Source organism: Macaca thibetana, chromosome 1 (assembly GCF_024542745.1).
Source record: "Macaca thibetana thibetana isolate TM-01 chromosome 1, ASM2454274v1, whole genome shotgun sequence".
NCBI lineage: Eukaryota > Metazoa > Chordata > Mammalia > Primates > Cercopithecidae > Macaca > Macaca thibetana.
This window is the reverse complement of record NC_065578.1, coordinates 141,154,036-141,180,329: the sequence shown is the minus strand read 5'-3', so window position 1 is coordinate 141,180,329 and position 26,294 is coordinate 141,154,036. Positions and strand designations below refer to the sequence as shown.

Genomic DNA, 26,294 nt, shown 5'->3' with positions numbered 1-26,294 from the left:
CAGTGAAGATTGTGCTGTAATTGAAAAACAGCCAAAGGATGGAAGAGATATTGGCAATACATATAACTGAGAAAAGACTCATATTCAGAATTTACAAAGGAGTCCCACAAATCCATAAGAAAAGACAAATCACCCCCAAAAATCACAAAATTTGTGTTTCAATTAAAAAGAAGAAAATGGTCAATAATCCTCTGAAAAGATGCTCAACTTCACTGGTTTTCACAAAGAAAGGGGTCTGCAAACTATGGCCTGCAGGTCAAATCTAACCCACAAGTTGTTGTGGCGGAGCCAGAGAGCTAAGAATGTGTTTTTACATTCTTGAATGGTTGGTTGAAAAACACACAACAACAAACCCAAAGAAACCCAAAGAACAAACCTGGCCCTTAACCAAAAAAGCCTGTTGTAAACGCATATTGAAACAAATTAAGATATCACTCCACACCCTTCAGATTGGCAAATAAAAGTCTTACTGTACCTCCTGCAGGGTTGGATGTGGAAGGAGAGCTTGCTCAGATAGCTATCTGGAGGATGCTTGCATTGGTACAAAGACTACAGAGAGCAAGTTGGCAATATTTAGTAATGTGGAAGGTGAGCATACCCACATATGTCTTAAAGAAACTCTTGCACATTTGCATAAGGCCACACATGTGGGAATGGAAGCATTGTCAATAGCAAAGGCCTATCAGAAGAAAAATGGATAAATACATTGTTGTATATTCACACAATCAAATTCAATATAACCGTGAAAATCACTAACATAGAACTACTATATCAACATGAATAAATATTACAGTATTTTATTGAGAAAAACTGTAAATCATATATACACTATAATATAATTTCATAATGTTTTAAAACATAATAATCAGATAGTTTTTACTAACACATAACTACTAAGTATAAACCCATAAAAGGGAGGGTTATGAGCCCAGAAAGTAACTTTGCGTTCATAGACATCTCTGGGAAAAAAAGAGAAAGGACTACTGTTAGGGAGGGGTATGCAGAGTTTTCAAATATGTCAATAATGTTTAATTTATGGTTTTATTAAAAAAACAGTAGAGGCAAATATGGAAAAAAGTTAAGACTTGCTAAAGTTTGCTAGTGAGCATAATGGTGTTAATTCCATCATTTTTTTCCATGTTTGCAAAGAAAATGCAAGAAAATCATTGGAGAAAAGTATAATTAAGAAAGAACTTCAGTGGAGTCACTGAATACAAAGTAAATACATCAATGTTAATCGGGTTCTTTTTTTCGGTATGCCATTGAAAATCAACTAAATGATAACAAGGAGAAAAGATGCTATTTTCAATAAGGATAAAAATATAAGGCAATGAGGGATACATATTTCCTGAAATGGATAACATACATATAAAGAAAGTTGTGAAACTTTACTGAGAAATATAAAAGAAGTTCTAAATAAATGGATAGATTTATCATATACTCCAATATGAAATGTGAATATTTTAAACATATTTTAATGCAATTCTATTGAAATTTTTGAGGAAAAACAAGTAAATCAGTCTGAGAATATCTGAGAAAACATGAATAGATAAGCATAGCCAAGAGTACTTTAAAAAGTGATTTAATGATGGTGTTTGCTTTAGTTATTAAAACATACAGTAAAGCTATTATAATTAAAACTGTAATGCAATTGCAGAAGCTGATAAATAATTCAGTGAAAAGGGGTAACACTGTACTAGAAGTATGTGTGTGTGTATAAATATATACATGTATATGTACATATGTGTGTATATATACATACATTGTGTATATATATACATATACAAACATGTATATATGTACACATATTCACACACTTTTGTATATATCTATCTGTATATAAGGTACATACATATATACATGTAATATATATTAATCATAAATGAAGAAGCATGGTTTGTTTTATCTAGTCTCTTTGGCAAAGCAAAGTTTTTGCTTCTTATGCCAAATATTTTCTTAGAAAAATTAAAATGCTAATTTTAACATGTAAACCAATTTAGAAATCTTTATTTAAAAATAGAGTTTTATTATCTAGTCTATGGCTAAGGAAATACATTCTAGGTTTAAAAGCTATGGAAAACACATGTAGAACAAAACTTATGTATATATATAAAAAATCATTAACAAAGTTAAAAGTTAATTGACATAATGGGAGATGATATATGATGGGTTGATATTTTTCATGTATAAAGAGCATATGCAAGTGAACAATAAATATTCTAAGATACTATTGAAAAATGGACAAAGAACATGAACAGACATTTCACATAAAAAGGAAGTACTAATGGCTAGCAAAACTTGCCATGTTTAATCTAACTAGCAAAAGATTAAATGAAAATTAAAAACATACCACATAACATCTCTAAAGGTGATATGTGAGAAAGAGTTCAGCAAAGCGGATGTTCTCACACACTGTTGATAATCTTGTAGGCAGGTACAACCTTTCTGAAAAACAATTTGTTTTTCAATAGGTATCAAGAGCTTTAAAAATATTTCTATCTTTTCATCCAATGATTTTATTCTAAGAAGTAGATTCTAATCATAAATAAAATGTTTTTCTAGAAACATATTTATCTAGGCACATAGAAATAATATTAGATATACCCTAATATCGGGTAATAGTAGAAGTATTAAATTGAGAATATTCACTCACTGGACTATTACATGACCATGAAAATGATGTTCTCAGTGAATTGCTAATGATTTCAGGAAATTTTCATTATAAAAGTAAATTAACAAGACTGGGCATGGTGGCTCATGCCTGTAATCCCAGCACTTTGGGAGGCCAAGGTGGGTGGATCGCCTGAAGTCAAGAGTTTGAGACCAACCTTGCCAACATGGTAAAACCCTGTCTCTACTAAAAATACAAAAATTAGCTGGGCATGGTGGTAGACACCTGTAATCCCAGCTACTTGGGAGGCTGAGGCAGGAGAATTGCTTGAACCCAGGAGGCAAAGATTGCAGTGAGCCGAGATCGTGACATTGTACTCCAGCCTGGGCAACAAGAGTGAAACTCTGCCTCAAAAAAAAAAAAAAAAAAAAAGTAAATTAACAAATGTGACTTAAAATTTTTTTCCATTTTTATTGTAGATTAAAGGATATCCATGCAGATTTGTTATATGGGTAAATAGCATGATGGTGAGGCTTGGGGTCTCAACGATCCCATTACCAAGGTAGTAAGCATAATACCCACAGGTGGTTCTTCAGTCCCTTCCTCCCTTCCTCCCTCCCCCAACTAATGGTCCCATTCCCAGTGTCTGTTGTTCCCATCGTTATGTTCATGTGCACTCAATGTTTAGCTTTCACTTATAAGTGAGAACATGCAGTATTCGGTTTTCTGTTCTTGTGTTAAGTCTCTTAGAGTAATGGCCTCCAGCTCCATCTCTGTTGCTACAGATTTCCATTATAAAAGTAAATTTCACAAAATGTGACATTTTATGTTTAATATGGTAATAACTATATATACCTACATACACACATAGGCATATGTGATGGAAAAAATGTTTCAAAAATTAGTAGTAGTTTGCTTCAGGTTGTGAGATTATGGATGATTGTTTTATTTCTTTATATTTTTCTGTATTTTCTAATTTTAAAGCACTTACATTAAATTCATAATCATATATTAAGTCAACAACTTTCATTAATGTATTCATTCAACAATTAATGATCTGTTAATATTTAATTGACAAACACTTATAAAGTTCTTACCATATGCTAAGCAAAGAAACACACTTTGTGAAAATAAAAGTCTATTGAGCTGATGTGTTGGCTCTCAATAAAAGTTGTTTGAAATTCTCACACTCAAAAAGAAACGAAATGAAATCAAGTGTATTTAATATTTCACCAACTGAACCATCAGTGGAATTGAAACATAAATGTATTTGTTTTCAGGAATGAGAAGATTTGTCTTTCTGGGTGTGGAAGTGATTTGAAAAGTCAGAAAGTCTGTAGAAATAGCTGATCCTTGTTCTTACAGATTAGATCTAAGACTTCATCAGTTTTCATATTCAATGAGGTGTCTCAAAATTTAGTTCATATTTTCCATCTCCAGAGACTTATTTGTCTCTTATTTAGTGAAGGTACCTGGTAATGAGCTTGTAGTTAAGAGCTGATTTGAAATGGAATTTTTATAGAACCAATTTTTTGGTTGCTTAAAGTTAATTGCTTTGTACCTAATTTAGGTTCCACAGGGAGTAATTTTGATCTCCCCCAGCAAACTTTGTCTTAAATGAGGCTGATCTATAATCCTATTACACATGTCTGGGTGTCCATCAGTAAATACCATGGGTTGCATTAAGTTTCTAAAGGATACTGCGTGGTTTTAATACCCTCCAAGGACTTTACTTTTAGCAAAGAAGTAAGTTGTTTTCCTGGAGTCAGGTCACTCCACTGTACCAAATAAAAGTTATGGGAAAATGGTGAGGTTTGTATACCTTTTCTTGCCCAAGCAATAGATCACAGTTGCCTGGCAGCCTGCAAGAAATACGATGCTTTGGGAATAAATGAAACAGAAACATGAAACACTGCAATGAGAATGGAAGGGCTTCAGGACTGCAATAATCAGAAAGAATCCAGATATTGCCATGTGCTGGTGTACAGCAGGGGTTCTCAAATTGTAGTCCCTGGACTAGCAGCATTAGCCTGACCTGTGAACTTTTTAGAAATGCAAATTCTTGGGCCCACCTAACATCTATTGAATTAGAAACTCTGAGTGGAGCCCAGCAGTCTGTGTGGTAAAAAAGGCCTCCAGTTGATTCAGATATACACTGAAGTCAGAGAAAGCTAAGCCAAAACAATCAAATTTTGCTGAAATAGAATCGTGAGGTGAGTATGGTATCAGGTTTTATCTGAGATTTGGAGGCAGAGAGAGACAGACAACATTGGGAAGTAGGCTGCTAACAGAAATTCAAGCAAAAGGGCTTTAATAACCAGTTTTCATTTGGAAAAGCAGTGCAATTCCAAGTCAAGCCAAGTCAAGAACCAGAAGGTACAGGTAGGAAGACAGACAAAATTATGGGACTAGACACAGTTTTCCCTTTCCTGCCAGGTTTTTCCTGACATCTTTTGCCTGAAGACACATTAAAGTTACTCGAGGTCTCTGACACAGGAAGAATCTCATTGAAGATGGAGCCTAAAGGAAACAACCCTTTCATTCATCTAATTTCACTTGTAAGACAATGCATTGAAAGCTAATCAAACTGAGCTCATAGGGTATAAATAGGTAAGCTCTGGGTAGCACATAAGGGGAACAAAAAAACCTTTCAGAAAAACTTGATGACTCTTTGACACCATTCCAATTTTGGTGGACAATGGAGGTTTCATTAGTGTGAATAGAATAGATCGTTAACAAAGCATTTGATGCCTCTCTCAATAGATCTTATTATAGCAGTAGAGAGCTATTTGACAAAGAGAACTATGCCAAGGATACCAAATTACTTTACGGAATCTAGAGTACATGAAGAAGATAAAATATAACTGTGAGGGCTTGTGACAAATAAGTTTTCAGACAACTTGGCTTTAGCCATGGATTCCAGTGATCAGAGCAGCCTCCAAAAATAACTTAAATATTAGTTGTTTATTGATTAAATATCTAACAGAATTGGATCACCATTTGGTCTCTGGCCCAGTGTATCAGTGGTAGGAGTTAATCAAGAGGATAAGTTGCCTTAGAAGAGTGGCTTTCACATTTAGCATGCATTGGAATCCCCCTGGAGGGCTTGTTAACACAGACTATTGAACTCTACCCCCAGAGTTTCTGATTCAGTAGGTCTTGGGTAGGCTTGAGAATTTGCATTTCTAGCAAACTTTCAGGTGATGCTGATGCTGCTGGTCCAGGGACCACGCTTTGAGAACCACAGGAGGAGAAAAACCACTGAAGAGTAGAGATGCATTTTGAAGATTACGCCATAGGAAGGATGCAGAAAGTAGAAAGAAGCACTCCACTGCATAAAGCTGAAACTGGCATCCAGGAATGAGAGACACCAGGCAAGCTTTGGATGATTACAGGAAATAACTTCTGAAACGTAAAAAATGAAGTCAGATCTCCTTACACCTATGGTAGCTTTTTAAAAGTTACCATTTCATCAAGAATCAAGACAAGGATCATAAAATTGTCTTTGAGAGTGTCTGCCCTACCTGATAGCTCTTTAGCTGGAATTCAGCCAACCTGGCTGCTTATTTCCAAAGTTAGCCATAAACTGTTCAGGTGCATGAGAAATTGCCCACTACTGAAGCTGACTCTTGTGAATAGTCTCTGGTGTGTGGCTGCAAGGGAAGGGTTTTCTTTTCCCAAGATGTTTGTCTTTTCCCAAGTTCTCCACCACTTACCCACAGATGCTACTTGTGACACATACAGTTAGCCTCTGAACTAAGACACAGTGCACTGATGTCACCTTCTCCTCAAAACCTTTGGCACATCTTAGTTATCTCTGTGGTCTCGGGATGGAGCGTTAGGTGCCGCCTGAATGCTGGAGAAAGCTTCCACTCTGAAAAGGATTTGAGAGCAGAGAAAAGCACTCACTTGTCAGGCTTTTGTAGAAGTTGATTTTCTGTGCCTGATTGTCACGACATCACTCTGCTCTGAGTCAGTCATCAGGAGTCCCCTGACTGCCCAGTGCCCAGTGATGGGCAGCTTTGACTTGCACTGGGTAGAGGATGGAAGGGAGGTGGCCCACAGAGGTAGACTGTTTACCCAGTCTCCATCAGGGGAATTTTCTTGGCCACACTCTGCTGAAACTGACTCATGAGGAAGACAGCAAGCCAACAGTTCATGGGAGGTAGAGCTGTTCCTATTGTTCACGTGTCATTTGACTCAGCTGAATCATCTCCTCCACAACCCAGAAAGGAAGGTGCTTCCACCAACACCTTCTTCATTTGCGGGAAGAGATGGAGTGGGAATTTTCAGCACCTACCTCATTCCTATACCTTTCCCACTCCAAAGAGGGAAGAATGACTTTGGTTATCAGACACATTGATGAGAGCTTGATAATCACTTTCTATTCCTCTACTGGGCAGGGTAAAAACTCAAGGTCCCTCACTTCTCCTACATGCTCCCCATTTCCTGATTCATCTTGAACTAGCCTTTATTTCAGAGCAATGGATCAGTCTCTGTAGGTCAACCCCTTGGTGGGACCACCTCAGAGCAGGGAGGACTGATATCCAGCTTCTCAGCCTGGGACTGGGTAGATAAGTCCACCTTGTAGGGAAGACTTGGCTCTCTATAATTCTGAGTGGGAGGTCAGAAACCCAGCGATATTCTCTAGTCTTCTAATTGTTACAGAAAGTCAAACAGAACTGATGTTGCAATCCTCATTTAACAATATGTGTATTTTTTATCAACCGGAATCCTCAATGAGAAGCAAGGTAGGCATTAGGATCTGGGACTAGCCCTCCTCCCAGTCACTCCCTCCCCCTCAATTCCCAAGAAGTTCTGAGGCTGACACTTTCCCATACATGCTTCTCTTGTGCCAGGATTTATCAGGAGGTGTGGAGGTTTATTGGGAGCAGGACAGTGTCGGCAGGAAAGGGACTGAGACTTAGCACTAGACATGCCCTTCAGAGTGGGACAGGTCAACCTAACAGGAAAAGCTGGAGAAGGCACAGGTGCAAGGAGTTCAGCCTTCCACATAGCGGTTCAGCTAAGTAGTTGGCACCAGGTGCTCCAAGTGGAATTGCAAACTATGCCAAAACATGAGCAGGGCCCACTGAAAATTGGGGACAGGTAATTTTTGGAAGTCAGGGCAGGCTGCCAGCTTCTGGCAGATTTGTCCCCAGAAATCCAGACCCCAACACTAAACTAAGATACAGAGCTAAAGCCTCCCCTGATCTTAACCTCAGATAAGGAGAGAGGTACTGATATGGACAAGAGACAGGGAAATACTGGGTAGAAGAAGGTGGTTCCCTGGCAAAGACCCCACCCTCAAGCCTAGAAACCCATGGCCCTAAATAGAAACAGACATTCCTGTTTTTGCACCCAAATATTGCCTTTTGGCCCACCATGCCCCACTGTCTCATACCCATATAAACCCCAAATCCCATGCTCCACAAGTAGATGAGCAGAGGCAGAAAAGCGGGCCCGGCAGAGAAGGAGAGAAAAGAAGGAATGTCTGAATGTCAAGAGGAGTTCATCTGGGGATGACTGGAGAGGAGACTGGCTGCAGGACAGCCAAACTCCAGGGGAAGATCATTCTTCCTACTTCATCCCCTCTTCAGCTCCCCATCCCTCCAGCTGAGAGCCACCTCCATCTGACAATAAAGTCCCCTGCGTTTACCATCCTTTGTTTCGTCCATGTGACCTAATTCTTCCTGGATGCTGGACAAGGTTTCGGGTACCAAGAGGGTACTGAACTGGTTAACACTTAAGCCTTCTGCAGACAGCAGAGCTAAAAAGAGCACTGTAACACTCCCACTTGGGCTTCGGGAGTTGCAGGCACCCACCCCTAGATGCTACCATAGGGCCGGAGCCCAAAAGTGCTGGCCCCAGCTCTTGGACCTGCCCATCTGCATGCTCCCTGCCCATTAGGGGTTTGAGCAAGGCAGCTGAACAGATGAGCCACACCCCTGTTGCATGTTCTGTGATGGGGTCAGGAAACTCTCCCATTTCAGGACAGTCAAGAGCAAGAAGAGACGGTTGAACCAAGGAAGAGATGAGAACCAAGGTCGAAAAGTGTAACACACGGCTGGGCATGGTGGTTCACGCTTGTAATCCCAGCACTTTGGGAGGCCGGATCACAAGGTCAGGAATTCGAGACCAGCCTGACCAACATGGTGAAACCATGTCTCTACTAAAACTACAAAAATTAGCCAGGCATGGTGGCTCGCATCTGTAATCGCAGCTACTCAGGAGGCTGAGGCAGGAGAATCACTTGAACGCGGTGTCAGGCCTCTGAGCCCAAGCTAAGCCATCATATCCCCTGAGACCTGCAGGTATACATCCAGATGGCCTGAAGTAACTGAAGAATCACAAAAGAAGTGATATTTAAATGGCCTGTTACTGCCTTAACTGATGACATTCCATCACAAAAGAAGTGAAAATGGCCAGTCCTTGCCTTAACTGATGACATTACCTTGTGAAATTCCTTCTTCTGGCTCATCCTAGCTCAAAACACTCCCCCACTGAGCACCTTGTGACCCCCACTCCTGCCAGCCAGAGAACAACCCCCCTTTGACTGTAATTTTCCTTTACCTACCCAAATCTTATAAAAACGGCCCCACCCCTATCTCCTTTCACTGACTCTCTTTTCGGACTCAGCCCGCCTGCACCCAGGTGATTAAAAAGCTTTATTGCTCATACAAAGCCTGTTTGGTGGTCTCTTCACAGGAACTCCGGAGGTGGAGGTTGCAGTGAGCCCAGATGGCGCCACTGCACTCCAGCCTGGGCAACAGAACGAAACTGCATTTCAAAAAAAAAAGAAAGAAAGAAAGGGAGGGAGGGAGGGAGGGAGGGAGGGAGGGAGGAAGGAAGGAAGGAAGGAAGGAAGGAAGGAAGGAAGGAAGGAAGGAAGGAAGGAAAAGAAGGAAGGAAGGAGGGAAAGAAGGAAGGAAGGAAGGAAAGAAAGAGCAACACTCTTCACTGTCTCCCAGGAAGAAGTTTGGGTATAGGAGTTTTGTAATTACAGTGGGAATGTTATTAGACTAGAGAGCTGCAACCCAGGGGTGAGGGCGGAAGCCCATTGAGGACCCCTAGGCCTAATCAAGAGTGAGGATGACTCAGGTGACACACAGGGAGCCCAGTGGCCAGCTGGTTCAACCTAATCTGGAGAATGACTCAACACTAGGATGCCACTGCTGTTGGGGGAGGAGGAGGAAGTGCTAAACCTGTTTTAATATTTCCTGTCTCAAGCCCACATTGTTCTGGGGATTGAGATCTGAAGTTGAGGGGTTGGGGGTCAGGGAATCTGGCTATAGACACTGCAGATCTGCAGAGAGAGGGTATGAGACAGGCTGAAACTGCTGCAATATATACTCACCCTGAGGGCCTGAGGACCCAGATGATCATCTTAATTTAGATTGCTGCTTGGCCCAAGCAGACATGAGAGTGCCTGCAGACAGCGGCTCTGGCACTGGCACCCATGGTAGCAGCTGGCCTCACTGTGATGGGAAAGCCTCCAGCTCCCTCCAAGATGCAGTTAGGGTTTCTGGTCTCATTCTTGGAAGAGTTCTGTTGAATGAATTAAACTGGAATCATCTTCCTTTCCTGGGAAACTGTTGTGTCTTTTGTCTGCTCTGCCTCTGGGTGAAATCTGAAGTCCTTACTTGCTGCTATTTTCTACCATCCTAATAATAGCTCATTGTTAGGCAGACATGATGCAAATACACTTCTCACCATCTTGGGAGATTTGGGGGGGTCTTACCTTCTTATTTAAGTTATTTGTTTAATTATTTCTTCTTCTTTTTTTTTTTTTTTTTTCCAGTTTGTTCTCTTTGTTTTCCCTTAGTTGGTAAAGAAGACAAGTTGTTGATGAAGGAAATTGGCAAAATATCAGCACATCTTGAGTTCTTTGGTGATCTGCCTTCTCCAGAATCTTCTGATCTGTCCCTACACCTGTATGAAAAGTGCTTCACACAATGAAAGTGTCCTTACTTGGTGTCATAAGTGAGCTTACCAAATTTGGTGTGTGCCATCAATAACCCCTCACCTTTCCATCTGGGATAGCAGCTACAATTACCTCTTTTTTTTACTATCTTGTTTTGCCCTAGAACAGGCAGGAACATCTTATATGCAACAGCTTATCTTCATAGGTGCAGGACAAAGACAGAACTAGAAGTCATCCCTCTGCATACCTGAGACAAATGCATATTTGACATGCATTGGGAATCAGGCACATCCACCCCTGACCCTCTGCTGGGAGCATTTTTTATTTAAGATATTTTTGGTTCATCTCTTGAACCTCCTTTCTACCTCCAGTTATCCCTGAGTCCCACTCACACCCCTCTTCTTTATTACTCCCTAGAAAGGAAGTAGAAAGGCAAAAGACTTTTGCCACTGAGTCACTGAAAAGAAAGAAACCTGATAATCTGGGAATTAAGGGAAGCCAGGGAAACATATCCTCAACCCGTAAGGTGAAGCTCCCAGTAGTCACCATTCCAAGAATATGGGACCTCAAACTCAAGCACCTTTCTTGAGACAGAGTCTTAATAATGAAATCTGGGAATGGGAATGCATGTGTTTCTTTGTCTATCTCAACATTTTTTTCAAGACCATTTTTGTAGCCATCCACAGCTGTTTTGTAGGCACAAAGAAAGGGGCCCTACTTCCCAGGCTGTGGCTGTGAAAAGAAGATAAAAATTTCAGGACTCCAAACTCACTATGCCAAAGAGCAAAGTTAAGCTTGGGAACGGAGTCACTCAAAATTGCCTTTCATTTTGTTCCTAAATAGATAGCTACAAAGGTAGAAGGTTACAGGCCTCCCCAGGGAGCCTCCCTCGCAATTCGCTCACAAGAAAATTCTCTGTGCACCCCAATGTGCAGAAATGTATATCAAAACATTCATTGAAACATCTCAGCCCTGGATCTAAGATTGGGTGAGGTATAGGAAGAAAGGGTAATGTACAAAAAAAAAAAACTAGAGTAAGATATGGTTTCTGTCTTCTAGAAGTTAAAAGCACAGCTTATCTTCATAGTTAGAGAACAAAGGCAGGATTAGAAGTCATCCCTATGCTCACCTGAGACAAATGCATTTGAATACTTCCTTTACTCTATGTTTACTTTATCTTACCTAAAAATGCAGATTCATTGAGCCAGAGCCAATACATAGTTGACTATTCCTCTATCCCTTCTTTTCACATTTAAAATGTGGATTCAGTGAACACCAATCTAGCTTCAAAAGAATGCAATTGCTTGCCTATTCTTCCCTATTTTTTTTCCGGAATCACAGATGTTCCTGTGACTTTGCGTGCCTTTTTCCCGGGCGCATTCTCAACCTTGGCAGAATAAATCTCTAGATTGATTGAGTCGCCTCAGTCATTTTCTTTGGTTTTACATGGCCAAAGCATATCTTCCCTCTGTGGCCTTCCTTTGGTCATTAAGGATATTCTTTCTGCCATCGGGTAACCAGGTGGTACTACCTCAACCAGAGCCACCATCTTCACATGGGCACTTCTGCACCTTACTCTAAGATGTGGTTGCCACTGAGCAAATATGTATCCATTTGACTTCCAACTCTTTTCTTTTAATTAACATTGGCATTTTTTAATTTGCTTTTTTCATTGACAAAAAAATATATGTATGGTATACAAAATATATACATTATCGAACCGGGAAATGAAGCTACTAAACATACACTTTACTTCACACACATCGTTTTCTGTGGTGAAAACACTTAAAACCTACTCAGCAATTTTCAAGTAGACAATACATTGTGATTAGCCACCATGTGGTACAATAGATATCTTAAACTTATTTCCCCTCTCTGGAATTTTGTATCCTTTGAACAATATCTCCCTAATTCTCCCTAATTTTCAACTTCCTTTGTTCACCATGTCTTCAATTCTTTCTCCCAACCAGAAGGCTCTCTGGTCTCCATCCCTACCATCCAAATTCTCTGTATGATTCAGGGTTCAAAAGAGGTTCCAATCATGCCGTGAGACTCCTCCCCCCACTCTGGTTCTTGCTAGTAGCTCTTTTAATTATGTTCTCTAGCACTTGTTATAGTGATTCATATCCTGGATATGCATGTGAATCGCCTGTGGACTGTTTAAAAATATAGACCCTGACTAGACAGACCTAATCAGAATCTCTGTGTGTGAACTGCAGGCATCTGTAGTTTCACAAAGCTTCTAATGCACAGCGAGGGTATGAGAAAAACAGGTAATATATAAATGACTAATTTTAGTGTTTAACCATACCATGCCTGTTGCTACTTATCTGTCTTTTTAACTTCTAGAAGACAGAAACCATATCTTACTCTAGTTTTGTTGTTGTTGTTGTTGTTGTTTTGGTACATTACCCTTTCTTCCTATACCTCACCCAATCTTAGATCCAGGGCTGAGATGTTTCAATGAATATTTTGATATATATTTCTGCACATAGTAAAATCACCTAAGGGTTCAACAAACATTTTTTAATAATTTCACTGTGCCAGGCACTGGATCTAGGAAGATGAAAGCAATATGAGTCCTTTTAGACTAGAATCCATAGCTAACAGGTAAATGTTGTTGAGACTGTCATTTTGCTGCTGGGACACATATAGGCCGAGAAAGGTTTGCCATGATTAAAATGATTGACTTCTGAAAGAGGAGAGTGGAGGATGGAAGGAGCCTCTGGGTTTACAAAGGATAAAGGTTTCAGAGTATTTTGACGAGGTTCTACTATTTGTGCCATCATCCATTCCATACCTTCCTATGCTGTGCAACGAGCAGGGATAGGTTATAAACCAAATATCTGCACATCTCCCTCCAAATGGCCACTCATTGGAAAAATAATGTATAGCTTTCCTGCTAAAGGAATAGAGCAGGTACATGAGGCATATAAGTGAGAGCGCATGCTATGGTGTAAACATGGGCTGCATCCAGGTGTCCGTGGATGGTGTGTGTGCAAGGTCAGCTCTACTGCTTTCTGCAGGCTGCTGGTATCTCCTTGTTCCATCCCTCAGCTCCTAAGGCTGCCCAGACAATATTGGGAAAATCATGCGGGGTTTCTCTTAGGTGTCCCACTCTGTCCTTCCCATATCCATCTCCCCTAGAGTATTTTCTTTTATTGCCACATATCCCCAAAATCTCTCTTCTCTTTAGCAAAAACTTTTTGTGTGTGTGTGTGAGATGGAGTCTTGTTCTGCCACTCAGGCTGGAGTGCAGTTGTGCAATTATAACTCACTGCAGCCTCAAGCTCTTGGGCTCAAGGGATCCTCCCACCTCAGCCTCCCTAGAAGCTAGGACTGTGGGCACCCATCACCATGGCCAGCTAATTTGTAAACATTTTTAGAGATGAGGTCTCACTATGTTGCCCAGACTGGTCCCAAACTCCTAGCCTCAGCTTCCCAAAATGCTGTTATTAGAGATATGAGCCACTGTGCCCAGCCCTAAAATCAATTCTTAAGAATGGATCGTAGAACTAAATTTACAGAAAGATGTACTTCACTGATAAAGCACTTGGATCTTATCAAATAAATAAAAAAAGTAACATTTATTGAGTTCCTAATGTGTGCCAGGGTCTACCATGTTGACGCATTATTAGCAAATTAAATAGGGAAGATGATTGAAGGGTTGGGGTCTCCTACACCTCAGCACCTGTGACACATAGATGGCTGCTTCCTCTTCTTCCTCCTAAGGTGAGCTTTGCCTGCTGCCTCTTGAAGGACCACTCACTTAGTCTTTATTTCAGATCCCTTTTGAAGCAGATCTTAGAACCTCTTTGTGTCTGCTTTTTTCCTATGAGCAGCTAGTTTCTTTTGCTCCCAACTCCTTTTCCAAGAGGCACAAGGTTATTTTCTAAACTAGGCCACTGGTAACCCCTAGGAAAAAAGTTTCCAATGATGGCTGCCATCTTGACAAATGGCCTTGATTCCAATGCACTCTTCTACATATGATCTACATACATGCAATATCAATCTTAATTTACATGTGATTTCAATCTATATGCAATATTACTTTGTATATGTAACATCACCCTTTTACATGCAATGTGGCAGCGATCCATTTACTCTAAGGGATCATAATACTTCCTACCTGATAGTGTTGTAGTGAAGATTCAGTGAAATAATACAGGTAATGAACCTACAACTGTGCCCAGCATAGAGCAAGCACTCCACAAAGGTCCTCACTGTTGTCATCACTCTCCCTTCTGAAAGACTGTTGATAGTGTGATGTTCCTCAGACTACCTTCATTAGTTCCAAGCTGCCCAATTTCCTCCATCCCTCCCTCTTCCCACATACTCTCCCTTCTTCCTCTTTCTATAGAATTTCCATCAATGGTAGTGGTGGTGGTATTAAGAACAGAAACAGAATTAAGAATAAATGGAAAGGTATTTCAGGTTGCCTCCTTAGCCATAACTAATTATAATTGTTTCCTTAGCATCAATAAACATGAAGACTTCTGGCTGTAAAGGCATGTCAGGCACTGCTCCATTTGGAGTTTCCAGCCCTCTCCTTGCTTCCTGTCACATATGACTCTGCAGGCTGCCGCTAGACACTGTGGCTTCCTGTTAGACCTGCTTTGTGTGAACTTTGCTGGCATTGGGAATTTAATCACCTTTCTGAGACAGGGACCACTGTTTTGTTAATCTGAACCAAGTTGTGATGTCAGAAAGGAAAATTAGCAACAGTTAGGTTCCAGTGTTATGAACCACTACTTAGGGTGCCCTGTCTCTGTCTAAAGAAAGAAAAGTACAGTGATCCTAAATGTAAGTAATTCATCATGACACAAAGAAAGTTAAAGGAAAATTAACTTCATAGCATAAAACAGCAGTGACATATAAACCTACAGAACGAGTAGAAAAGATACTCAAGTTAAAATTGTGGTTGAGAGGAGATCCATGGAGTGAACTTAAAATAAATGTATCATTACAGAAAGGGTTGAGAATCTCTCAGGCACTTTAGCCTCTGGATGTCCCAGACTATTTGATGCTGTTTATGTTCTATGCTAGGACAAAACCAAACAGGCCCACTGAAAGCCAAGCCAGGTCACTGGTGAGATTCCTAGGCCTGGCTGCAGGAACCTTTAGGGGCTACATGCCCTTCCTTTGGAGAAAAATGTTATCCTCTCTTACCTTCTGCTCTTGACTAAATAGATTCTATACCATCATCCCCTTAAGAAAAACGGGCAGGATCCAATCTCAGTTTTCTGTCTGTGTAATGCAGATATTCGGTGCCATTAGGCAGCACAGCCTGGAGTTCTCATTTTCTTTTGAATGTAATAGCTTCTTGCAAGTAACATAAAAGCAGTTGTGCAGCTACATTTGGCTTTAGCAAAAGGAGAAATCTATGAAAATTTAAAAATTCATATAGAACAAGGGAGACATTATGTGATTTTTTTAAAGGATTGTTGTCAAGGTACCTTGTATCTGGGTGGGGAGAAAGAAACTATCAGGTTTAGGCTGAGAGTTAGATTTCACTCTGCTTAGTGGGGTTCCTGTCCAATTTGTTAGTACCCTGGTGTCAGAGAGACAGGGGTTCCCCTGAGACAATTTCAGGTTTGTTTGGTGCTTTGAGAGGCCAAGCTGGGGAGAGGTTCAAGGAGGTGCCTGTTACCACCAATGAGAACAAGGGATGCATTTCCAGGGGCTTGGTTTGGAGGTGGATGGAGTCTACCTTCCATAGGGACATTGGCTATCTGGGGACAGATATAGGCTATCAAGGTCAAGTGCTTAATCCTCAATTCAATGCTGAAAGGAAGATGTTTCTTTCAATAGACCAAATTTCCTCATACTCACCCAAGAACTTCCAGATTTAAGAGGGCACTAACATGTAGTGAGAACCCAATAATGTATATATTATTATGGATGGATGGAGGAATGTCAATGCCAATAGCTAGCCACAGGACACAAGTTCTTTGCTAGTATAGTTAGGTGAAAAATAATCTAGACTCATGAGTGTCAAATGGGACCAGATAGTAATTCAGGGTAGGTCGTTGACAAAATGGCAGGTTTGAGGGATTAAGTTCAGTAGATTCAGGATATTTTCATATTCATTCAGGAAATACATAAGAGGAGAGCACCAGGGGTGATTCTAAGTGTTACACATGGCACAACACCCAAGTAAAGACATTCAATTAGTGATTTTAAAACTTCTCACCAAAAAAACTCATGCAGGGGAGTTTCATCTTCTCACAGGCTGCCTGGATTCACCTCAGACAGGCGGCAGGCTGAGAGAGGGCCATTGAGTTTTAGTGGATTGAGTCTATAGCTTCTGATCTGACTCTCCACTGAGGAAGTAGAAGTCTTTGGTGCCCAGGAAATTAGAGTGAATGAGAGATGACAAGGTCATTGCTGAGACTGTTTCCTGTGCAGGGATCAAGTTACTTTAGAACCTGGATCTCTCAGAATGAATTACTCGGGTCTCTGAATCTCAAACCAAATAGATGAGCTTTATATTTAGGCCGCACATTTCAAGACTGAAATCAAAATTGTCATTTTGACTACAGTGTCTCTTACTTGGAGCCATGGCAAACAGGAAAGGAAAAGGTGATGTGGGGCTTCCCTAGAGCTTCTAGAAGAGTAGGAAGAATGACCACTCTCATTTGACACCTCTATAACAGCTGCTGTGTTGTGATTAGATACATTAATACGATTAAAGATTTCATCTTCTTATGAGGTTCCCAGACTTTTTCAATTTTGTTAAGAAACAATCAGAATCGTTAAATAACTCTTCCAAAGCAGGTGACAGAGTCAAGATTTGAATCCAGGGTTTTGATATTACAGCCCATCTTCTTTTTCTAGAGCTACCAAGGGATTCATGGCACATCACACCTAGGTGTGCTATGGCGGGAAGCAGAATGCCAGGGGAATGTGTACTTCATTCATGTCATTGCAAATTAATTTATTTGCGTTATCTCTTCGGGCACATCAGTTAGCAATAGCAGAAGATTTAAATTAGATTTTCTTTAAGGGGATGTCCATGACTAGATTCTTGCTTGAAGACCTTCAAGGCAGGCACTAGTGGTGGGGCCTGACGTCTGCAGCATGTCCTTGTGAAGGAGAATCTGAGCTGGCCCCTCTACCTTCTGAGTTACTATGCTAAGAAAGGAAACAGACAAACAGCAGGAGGTTGCAGTTCCCAGAAAAGGCATTGTTCTTCTCCAACCGCCTCTGCTGTCTACCCTGTTACCTAAACAATATTACTCTAAATACCTGAAATAGTCATCTTCCAGGAATACACCTGATACTTGCAAAACAGGACAGGTTTCTGTCCATAGGACTTTAAGATGCAAGTAAGTTTTGGGTTTTCTCTGTATGCCTGATTGGTCCTCGTTGTTTCCCTAACACCAGTTCATTTTCTGATTTTTTTTTCTCTTTGGCCAAGTGCCTCGTTTTCACACCGTGTTAGTAACAACCATTGGGTAGACCAGTGGCATGCATGGCTGGCTTGCATAGATCCCACTCTTCAACTTCATGTTTGAGCATATGCCATCTCTTACATCTCCCTGTCCTGTGAGTGATGTTGCAATCAATACAAATAAACTTCAGGGGCCCTAGGCTATAGGTAAACTGTGCCAGGCTAAATCCATGAGGTGTTGAGAATCTCTATGTCACATACTCTGATGCTCTGTAATTCTATTTTTCTGGCTACCAGAGCCCTCCCACAGATTCCAGGGCTTGGTTTAGAAATCTCCCTGCCTTTCCCAACTTGGCTCACAATGATCCCACCCAAAAATTTGTACTTCTCAGGGGAGACAATGGAACAATGGGAACTATAGGGGTTATGTTATTCTCACTATTTGACTCAATCTGAACTGTGTCCACTGTAACAGTTAAGGTGTAGGCAAATAGGCAAATCTCTCTCAAAATCATCCCTGGACCACCAGCATCAGAATTAGGCACTTGTTAAAAATGTAGATCCCCTCAGGACCTCCTATTTATTCAGAATTTCTGCAGTCAATACCCAGAAATCTGAATCTTAGACAAGCTCCCTTTTTGTCAGAGTCCCTGCAGGAAACTGATGACACACTCAAATTAGGATAGTCTTAGGAGAGTTTAATAAAGCGACCATTTCAGAGAGGTAGTCAGGGTAAGGAGAAGTTGCAAGTGCTGTGCGCTATTAAGAGCCTGGGTGCAGCTATGCAGGTGCACGTGCAGCAAGTGGGTTACTGGAATCTGGAGCAGAGGGACTGTGGGAAGGGCCATAAGATAGTATGTGCTTGGGATTTTGCCATGGAGGGACATAGCCAGTGCTTGATGGCCTGATAGGGGTATAAGCACCTAACCCCACTTTGCCAATCTTCTGCAAACCAGAAGCCAGAGGCAAGAGAGCCTGTTGTTTTGCGACACAGGAGGCCACCCCTGGGTGAGAAGGATGGTGAGTGGATTTGCAGGACAAATGGAGACTGCCTGGCCCCTGACCCACCCACAGCAAACCTTGAGAACCACTGGGCTAAACATTTCTCTTGTCCCAGGCCGATTAAGTCCAGTCTCAGTTCCATAAATGAGACAGAGGGTGAAGGGAAGTAGAAGAAGAGGTGAAAATGGAAGATCCTATTATGGGAAATCCAGGGAAAGCCAGAGATCCAGGAAAAGAGGATTAGGGAGCTGCAATTGTGCGAGCAAGTCTAGACTTCACTTCCCTGGCGTGCTCCGAATTCCCCTCATGCTGCCCTGTGCTTTTGGTCACCTTCCCCTGTGTGTGTGTGTGTGTTTGTGTTTTCCTGCCTCCTTTTGCTTGGCACTTTTTCCCTAACTCCCCAACCTAGCATGAGACTCTTCTCTTCAGTGCTCTGGGAATTGGAGGCAGCATTTTGCATGTTTTAACTCTTCCTGTGGTCTCCATGATCTGCTACAAGTGGTTCCCATGTTCATGGGCACTTTTTCAAGACTTCATCTGACTGTTTCTGGAAGAGTCTGTGACTACAGTAGTCTTCCCTTATCCACAGTTTTGCTTTCTGCAGTTTTAACTACCCTGCAGAACAGTACGACGAGGTATTTTGAAAGAGAGAGAGAAAGATCACATTTACATAGCTTTTATTGCAGTATATTGTTACAACTATTCTAGTTTATTGTTGTTAATCTCTTACTACACCTAATTTATAAATTAAACTTTATCATATATACACATGTATAGGAAAGCACATAGCATGTAAAGAGTCTGGTACTATCAGCAGTTTCAGGCATCCACCAGGGGTCTTAGAATATATCCCCCATGGATAAGGGGGGACCACTACACTTTCTAGCAAAGCTGTGACATTGAACAGAGAGCTGAAACACCAGTGAGAGCCACTAGACCAAAGGTGAGTGTTGGGGGAATCTAGAGAAAGCTCTTTTGGCATTTTTAAAAGAGTTTATTGAGGTGCTTGATAAATTCAAGATTAACTAAATTGTCTCAGATTATATGTTTTCAGACCAGGGATTGCTGCCAGCTCCCTAAAAGTAACCATTTATCTTATGGGTATTTTAGCAGTTCATATGGTGGAAACGGTCTCAAATCCTACCTTCATGATTTTTTTAAAATATGGTACACTTCACTAATTTGCATGTCATCCTTGCACAGGGGCCAATGCTAATCTTCTCTGCATCGTTCCAATTGTAGCATATGTGCTGCTGAAGCAAACAACGAAAAAAGTATGCATTTTTCAGTAAGAAAATGCATACTTTTTCACTTGTTTGATGACACACTTTGCCCTCCAACTATATTTTCTTTGTTACACACAGCTACACTTTGCTATGCCCCTGCATCCTTCTTGTTGCATTGGATTCCATGTAAAGCAAAGAGAATAAAAATTAGATTATCTCCCATCTACCTGGGGAAGTCTGACGGCAAAGCATAAAATCCATTGACTTTTCCCCTGTTTTTAACTGAAAGTGGAATTTGAATTTTACTCTCTTCTTCACACCCTAAATCCAACCATTTGTTCATCTAAGCGCATATGCATTTCACCACAAAGACTCAAATCCACTGGGGAAGAACAAACCGTAATAGTTTACATTTATTGAGCATTTACTACATATCCTGTCATTATTCTAATGCTTACTGTAGATTGTTTTATTTAATCCTCACAAGCACACTGTGAAGCAGGTACTTATTATTGCCACATTTCAAATGTGGAAGGTGAGGCACACGACAGTTAAATAACTTGCCTAGGCTCATACTCCTGCTAAATCTTAGAGCCAGGATTAAAACCAAGGCAGTGTGACTTGAGCCTGTGCCCTGAATCACAAAACCATGCTGTCTCTCTGAGTATGAAGAGTTTCTGTACTTAAGTTTGCCCTTCTGTTTCCTTTCATTATTCATTTTTTATCAACAGACATTCATAGAGTGTCAAGCACTGGTGGCGAGAAGCTGAATAAGACTGGTTCTCCTTTTGAGCAGGAACATGGGAGGTCTACAGAACAGGGGAGTGATAGATCCCTGCAATACATGTGAGAGGCAGAATAAGAGGTAGGAGTAAAGTGCCCTGGAAAGACAGAGCAGGAAGTGACTTTTCAGGGAAGTTTTTGGAAAACATCGTCGTTGAGGTCACAGTTAACCCTGTCAAATAGCAGGTACGTGATAGATCTTTCAATGAATCGCAACAGAAATTCAACAAGAAGAGAAAATAATGATAAATGAAAGAAACACCAAGGGCAGAGAGTGGCTCTTGACTTTGCTCCCCATTTTGAGACTCCATTTGTGTATAGCAGATTGGCAGCAGAATGGGAGTTCCTGAGATTTAACTCTCATGAGATGCCGTGGGTCCCTGTGTGCCTGAATCAGGACCTAGAGGTGGCTGAGAGTCCAGCTTACTGGTGGAGGGGAGGAAAGGTTTATTTTCTTCGCACATCCATCGCTAGGTTCATGGGTGAGGTGCCCCTTACAAAAGACAGATTTACAAGAGAAAGGTATACACAGGTATTAATATAAGTTTTATGTGGATGGGGAGCCTTTGGAAATGAAGATCCAAAGAAAGGGAGAAGTGTGTTTATTTTTGGGTTGATGAAGAGTGGATAGTCATGGAGAAATATGATTGGAGGACAAAAAGGTGTGACCTGATGGTAACAACCTGAGGGGAACTTAGCAAGGCCTCCTTGTTCAGACTCTTCCTGGCCTCCGTGTCTTTGAGAATAAGGAAGTTCCCTTCCTCTAGGTATCGGGATGGCACTTTTTTTTTTTTTTTTTTAAACTGAGTCTCATTCTGTCACCTAGGCTGGAGTGCAGAGGTGTGATCTCAGCTCACTGCAACCTCCGCCTCCCAAGTTCAAGCGATTCTCCTGCCTCAGCCTCCCGAGTAGCTGGGACTACAGGTGCATGCCACCATGCCTGGCTAATTTTTTGCATTTTTAGTAGAGATGGGGTTTCACTGTGTTAGCCAGGATGGTCTCTATCTCCTGACCACATGATCTGCCCCCCTCAGCCTCCCAAAATGCTGGGATTACAGGCATGAGCCACTGCACATGGCCTGAAGATACCTCTTGAATGAGGATCTTATGGCCTCCTTCAGGTGGTCAGAAAATTCTGTCTAGGTTTTATAGCCTGCTTAAGGGAAGAAGGGCAAGAGAAGGTCAGAGAGTGTCCTTACTGCTTCTACTGTTTTCTAAAATGCCAAAGGGCCATATTTTATAGCAGCCTGTCCTGAACTCCAACAGCAAGGGTAGAACAGGGCAGGATGATAGCCCAGTCAGGAAGTGAATGAATGGGACTCACAGCCACACTGAGTGTCTCTAGTGACACCAAGAGCTCAGGTGAGGCTAAATCAGTCAGGACCCCCCAGGGGCCCAAAGAGGATGGTCAGGAGTAGGACAAAGACCTCACTAGTCATAGAACAGAGATAGGAGGGATGTTTTCTCTGCACATGCCAGTTATAACAGTTGAATATGCACTCCCCAGTACTCCCAGAGACTCTTACGTTGTGAGAAAATCAGTCCTTTCAGAATGTGGAAGACTTGTCAGTTGGACCTGCCAAATCCACCTGTATACTTTGCTATAGTATCAGAAATGATTCCTTTTTGTTTTATTTTCTCTCTCCCCATGGACCAAGGTGGCTTTAGTGGGGATTCTACCCAGTGGTGGGGGGAAGGACCACGTGCCCTTCCAACCTTGCGTCAGCAATCCCATGAGGCTCACCATGAGTCACTGCCAGCGGCCCAGACTCAGCTGTGTGGAGTCTCAGACCCTGGGGCGAAACCAGCTAAGTTCATGGGTCTTTCCTGTCTGTGTTCTCAGTGACTCACCCGAAACAGATAATAACAGTGAGGTTGAGCACACCATGTGACTGGTATCAGCCAGAACAGGTCATGCTGTTAACCCTTGGATCCCAGGCCACTGACTGCCGACTCCCAGGCCCTAGGACAGGCCCATGACACACTTGAGTGGTGTCTCCTTCCTTTCTCTCTGGGGTCCTTGGTCAAGGTTTCAGTTTTGGAAATATGACCTTCCCTTGTAAAGGATCTCAAACTTGGGGTGGTTACTGATAGAGACTGCACCAATAACTACTACCCAGGAGGGCCCCATTGTCCCAAAACACCACCAGAGCACAAGTGAGGAGTTTTCATTCATCAAATTGGGTGTTCTTCAAAGTCGCCAAGGTGCAGATCCTGACTCCTTTCCTGGTTCTTTCCATCAGTTGGATGATTCCCAAAGTCTGGGGAAAGAAAGAGAATGGAGGAATTTAAGAATGGAACAGATGATTTCTTCCACCTCAGACAAGCAGACTGTGAGCTCACCGTGTATCTTAAGTATTTGTGGGAAGGGTCCCAGGCAGGACTGTAACATGTCAGCACATGACTTAAAGGCTTGGTGACAGAACAAGGATCCACGCAGCTCAGCTGCCCTGCCAGGGTGTCCTCATTGGCTCACCAGCTTCAGATCATGCCCCAAGGATGCTGCATTAATTATGAAAACCTCTGGTCAAGGCTGAAAGCCTGCAGGATGGATATGTACTATGACCTCATCATTCACATGGGATAGTCCAGAGGTCTCTAAGACTCTCCAAAACATTGTTATGATGCAACCTTTACCCCATAATATGTGACAGAGCATAACCCAAAATTTAAGTGATCCTTGCTGACCTTTAATGAGGTTAAAGTGAAAAAACAAAACAAACAGACAGAAGGCAAGATGAGCTGAGATGCTGAGACTTGGCAGTGATCTGAGTGCTGAGAGTTGCTGATTCTTCAAGATACACGTTACACCAGGTCATGGGGCAGGATGTATATGTACATATGTGTGTTAGTGTGAAAGAGTGGGAGACTGGGTGGGAGACTTGAGTAGGGAGAGGGATGGGACATGTTGCTATGGAGAGAGAGCAGTGAAACAGGCAGTATGACCAAGAATACAATCATATCAGACAGTCGAGGATCTGGGTCTCAGCCTGACATTCACTACCCAGGTGACTTTGACAATTCACGAGTCTTCTCTCTTTCACCTGTAAAAAGTGGGATAACGAAGCTAAATTTGCTCAGTGAGGAGATAATATGTGTAATTGCCTAGGAGAGTTCTAGTCACATAGCAGATCATCAGTGAAGGTCCAGCAAGCCAGGCCAGAAAATTTTATGAACAGTGAAAACTGCAGCCCAAAGTTCTGTGTGTTTCTCAATAGGAAAACACCTGTATCCCATTTTATGGTGTACAAACACTTTCACTTATGTCACCTCATTCTTCCTCTCAGAAACCCTCTAAGGAAGTTATTGTAGTGATGAGGAAACTGAGGCCCAAGGCCACACAGTGGGCAAGGCTGGAACTGGACCCCAAGTCCTATGCATCCTTCTGCTACCCCATGAGGGAGCAGTTGCAAGTCATGAACACACACCCATCATGCAGCATCATGGGTGTGGCACCGAAAGGATGAGCTCGAAAATGCAACATTATAAAGATTTTGTGTTAACTGCAGAACCTCTAAAAACCAGGCATTGATTCCTTCACTCTAGAAATATTTATTGAGGATCTACAATGTGCTGGGTACTGATCCCAATGCTGAGGATACATCAATGAACAAACCAAACAAAGCCCTGATTCCCAAGAGACAACAGTAAACAATAAGAATAGTAAGTGAGTAAAGTATGTCATATTTTAGTGGTAAGTGCTTTGGGAAGAGGAAGGTGTAGAGCAGAGCAAGAAGGATCTGGATTGCAGGCCACAGGGTGGTTGCAATTTAAAATAAGTTAATCCAAGTCGATCAAACTAGGGAAAATATTTAAGTTTGGGGGCAAGGGAGTGTTCCAGGCAGAAAGGAAAGTCAGAGTCAAGGCCTAAAGCAGACAGGTGCCTGGCATATTTGAGGAAACTTCAGCACCCAGAGCACAGGGCTGGCATCATGAAGATGGATGGATTGATTATGATGGTCGATCACCAGCCACAAGCTCAGTTTTATGGTTTCTAGAAGAGTTTATTCAAGACTACAAGGGTCTTCCACTGATACACTCACAAATCTGAGCCTTTGGGCTAGTATATTGGATGAGATAGTATCGTTTTAGTAAGGATTATTTTCTCTATCAAGGGAATCTTTTCAATAGTGAATTGTATTCTTGTACTTAAAATATTTCATCTCTAAAGCTTCCATTGATGTCCGACTCTGCAGAAATGACTTGGAGGTGTAGACAGGACCCTGATATAGGGATCTCTATTGATGACACTTGCTTGACCTGCTGCTGTTTAGTTATATGTTCATAAAGACAGCCCGTAGGTCCCATCTCTTTACTCAGGCACTGAAGTGCTCCCGGCATCTGGCCCCTCTTGACCTTACCTCCTCTGCTGTCTTTTACACATCCCTCACTATAAGTCAAGCTAGAAACCTGTGCTCTCCAAATCCTGCCAGAACCAATTTAGAAGAAAAATATTTTATCTGTATAAAAGTTTCTATAAAACAATTAAGCATACATTGAAATCTATATTTGCATTTAATTTTCTGATAGCTTTAAACTAACGTAAAACATTTTAAAATCTTTTTGGCGAATAAAGTTTGTCCCGGTCCCCTCCAGACAGTGTGCCTTTCCTGGTGTTACCTGTCTCTCCTTTCTTTGCCGTAGCTTACCCATACTTGGTATCAGTGCTCAGTGTGCCTGCATAAGAAAAAATTTAAATCAAAAGTGTGTGGCAAACATTGCAAAACAGCTTTCATAGAAAATAAAATATTTTTAGATACAAGTTAATGCTTCCCAGAATTAGCAGCAGATAAAGTTCTAGGAGACCCCTGTATCTTTCCCCCAAGCAGAGAAGGGCACTGCTAAGTGATCACTGGCAAGAAGCTCCTGGGCTACAGCACACTTTGCAAACTGCAAAATCACAACAGCAGAATTTCTGGTGTTTGTACTATAATTCTGGATATATTTACTTGCCATATGTTTTAGACTTAATCTAGTCTTTTTCTCTTTCTCTCTCTTACACTGGCATTTTTCTTCTTAACACCATTCGAGGTGAGAAAAGTTGTAAGAAAATAATTAAAGTTTGAGTCTTGGTTCTTCCCATCTTTAAATGGATAATAATAACAACAGTAATAATAGCAACACTAATAACAATAGCAACACTAATACCCATAGCAACACCAACAATCGATAAAAGACTCTAGGCAATGATTGAAGTGATAGTATTGGAGAGACAAGTTGACATGCAAACACCGACTATAAGAAGAAAAAATCTGAGGAGAATAAAAGACAAACCAATCCATAAAGTAATTTAGACATTGATTTTTAGAATACCCTTTACTTTCAAGTTGCAGTTTCAGGCCTCTGTTAATTTTA

The 26,294-nt window shown here is 41.4% G+C and overlaps 1 protein-coding gene, 1 long non-coding RNA gene and 1 other non-coding gene across 3 annotated transcripts in view; 1 reads left to right on the top strand and 2 right to left on the bottom strand.

Moving 5' to 3' along the window:
* MIA3 (MIA SH3 domain ER export factor 3) overlaps nucleotides 1-26,294 on the top strand; it is a 935,339-nt gene that overhangs the window by 91,810 nt on the left and 817,235 nt on the right. The gene's annotated exons all lie outside the window — the stretch shown is intronic.
* Nucleotides 10,453-23,432, bottom strand: LOC126937809 (uncharacterized). The gene is made up of 4 exons (XR_007719856.1): nucleotides 23,283-23,432; nucleotides 23,056-23,200; nucleotides 17,088-17,142; nucleotides 10,453-10,543 (listed from the first exon to the last, which is right to left on the bottom strand). It is a non-coding gene; the product is annotated as an uncharacterized LOC126937809 (long non-coding RNA).
* LOC126944545 (U6 spliceosomal RNA) lies at nucleotides 20,089-20,192 on the bottom strand. The gene has a single exon (XR_007722087.1). It is a non-coding gene; the product is annotated as a U6 spliceosomal RNA (small nuclear RNA).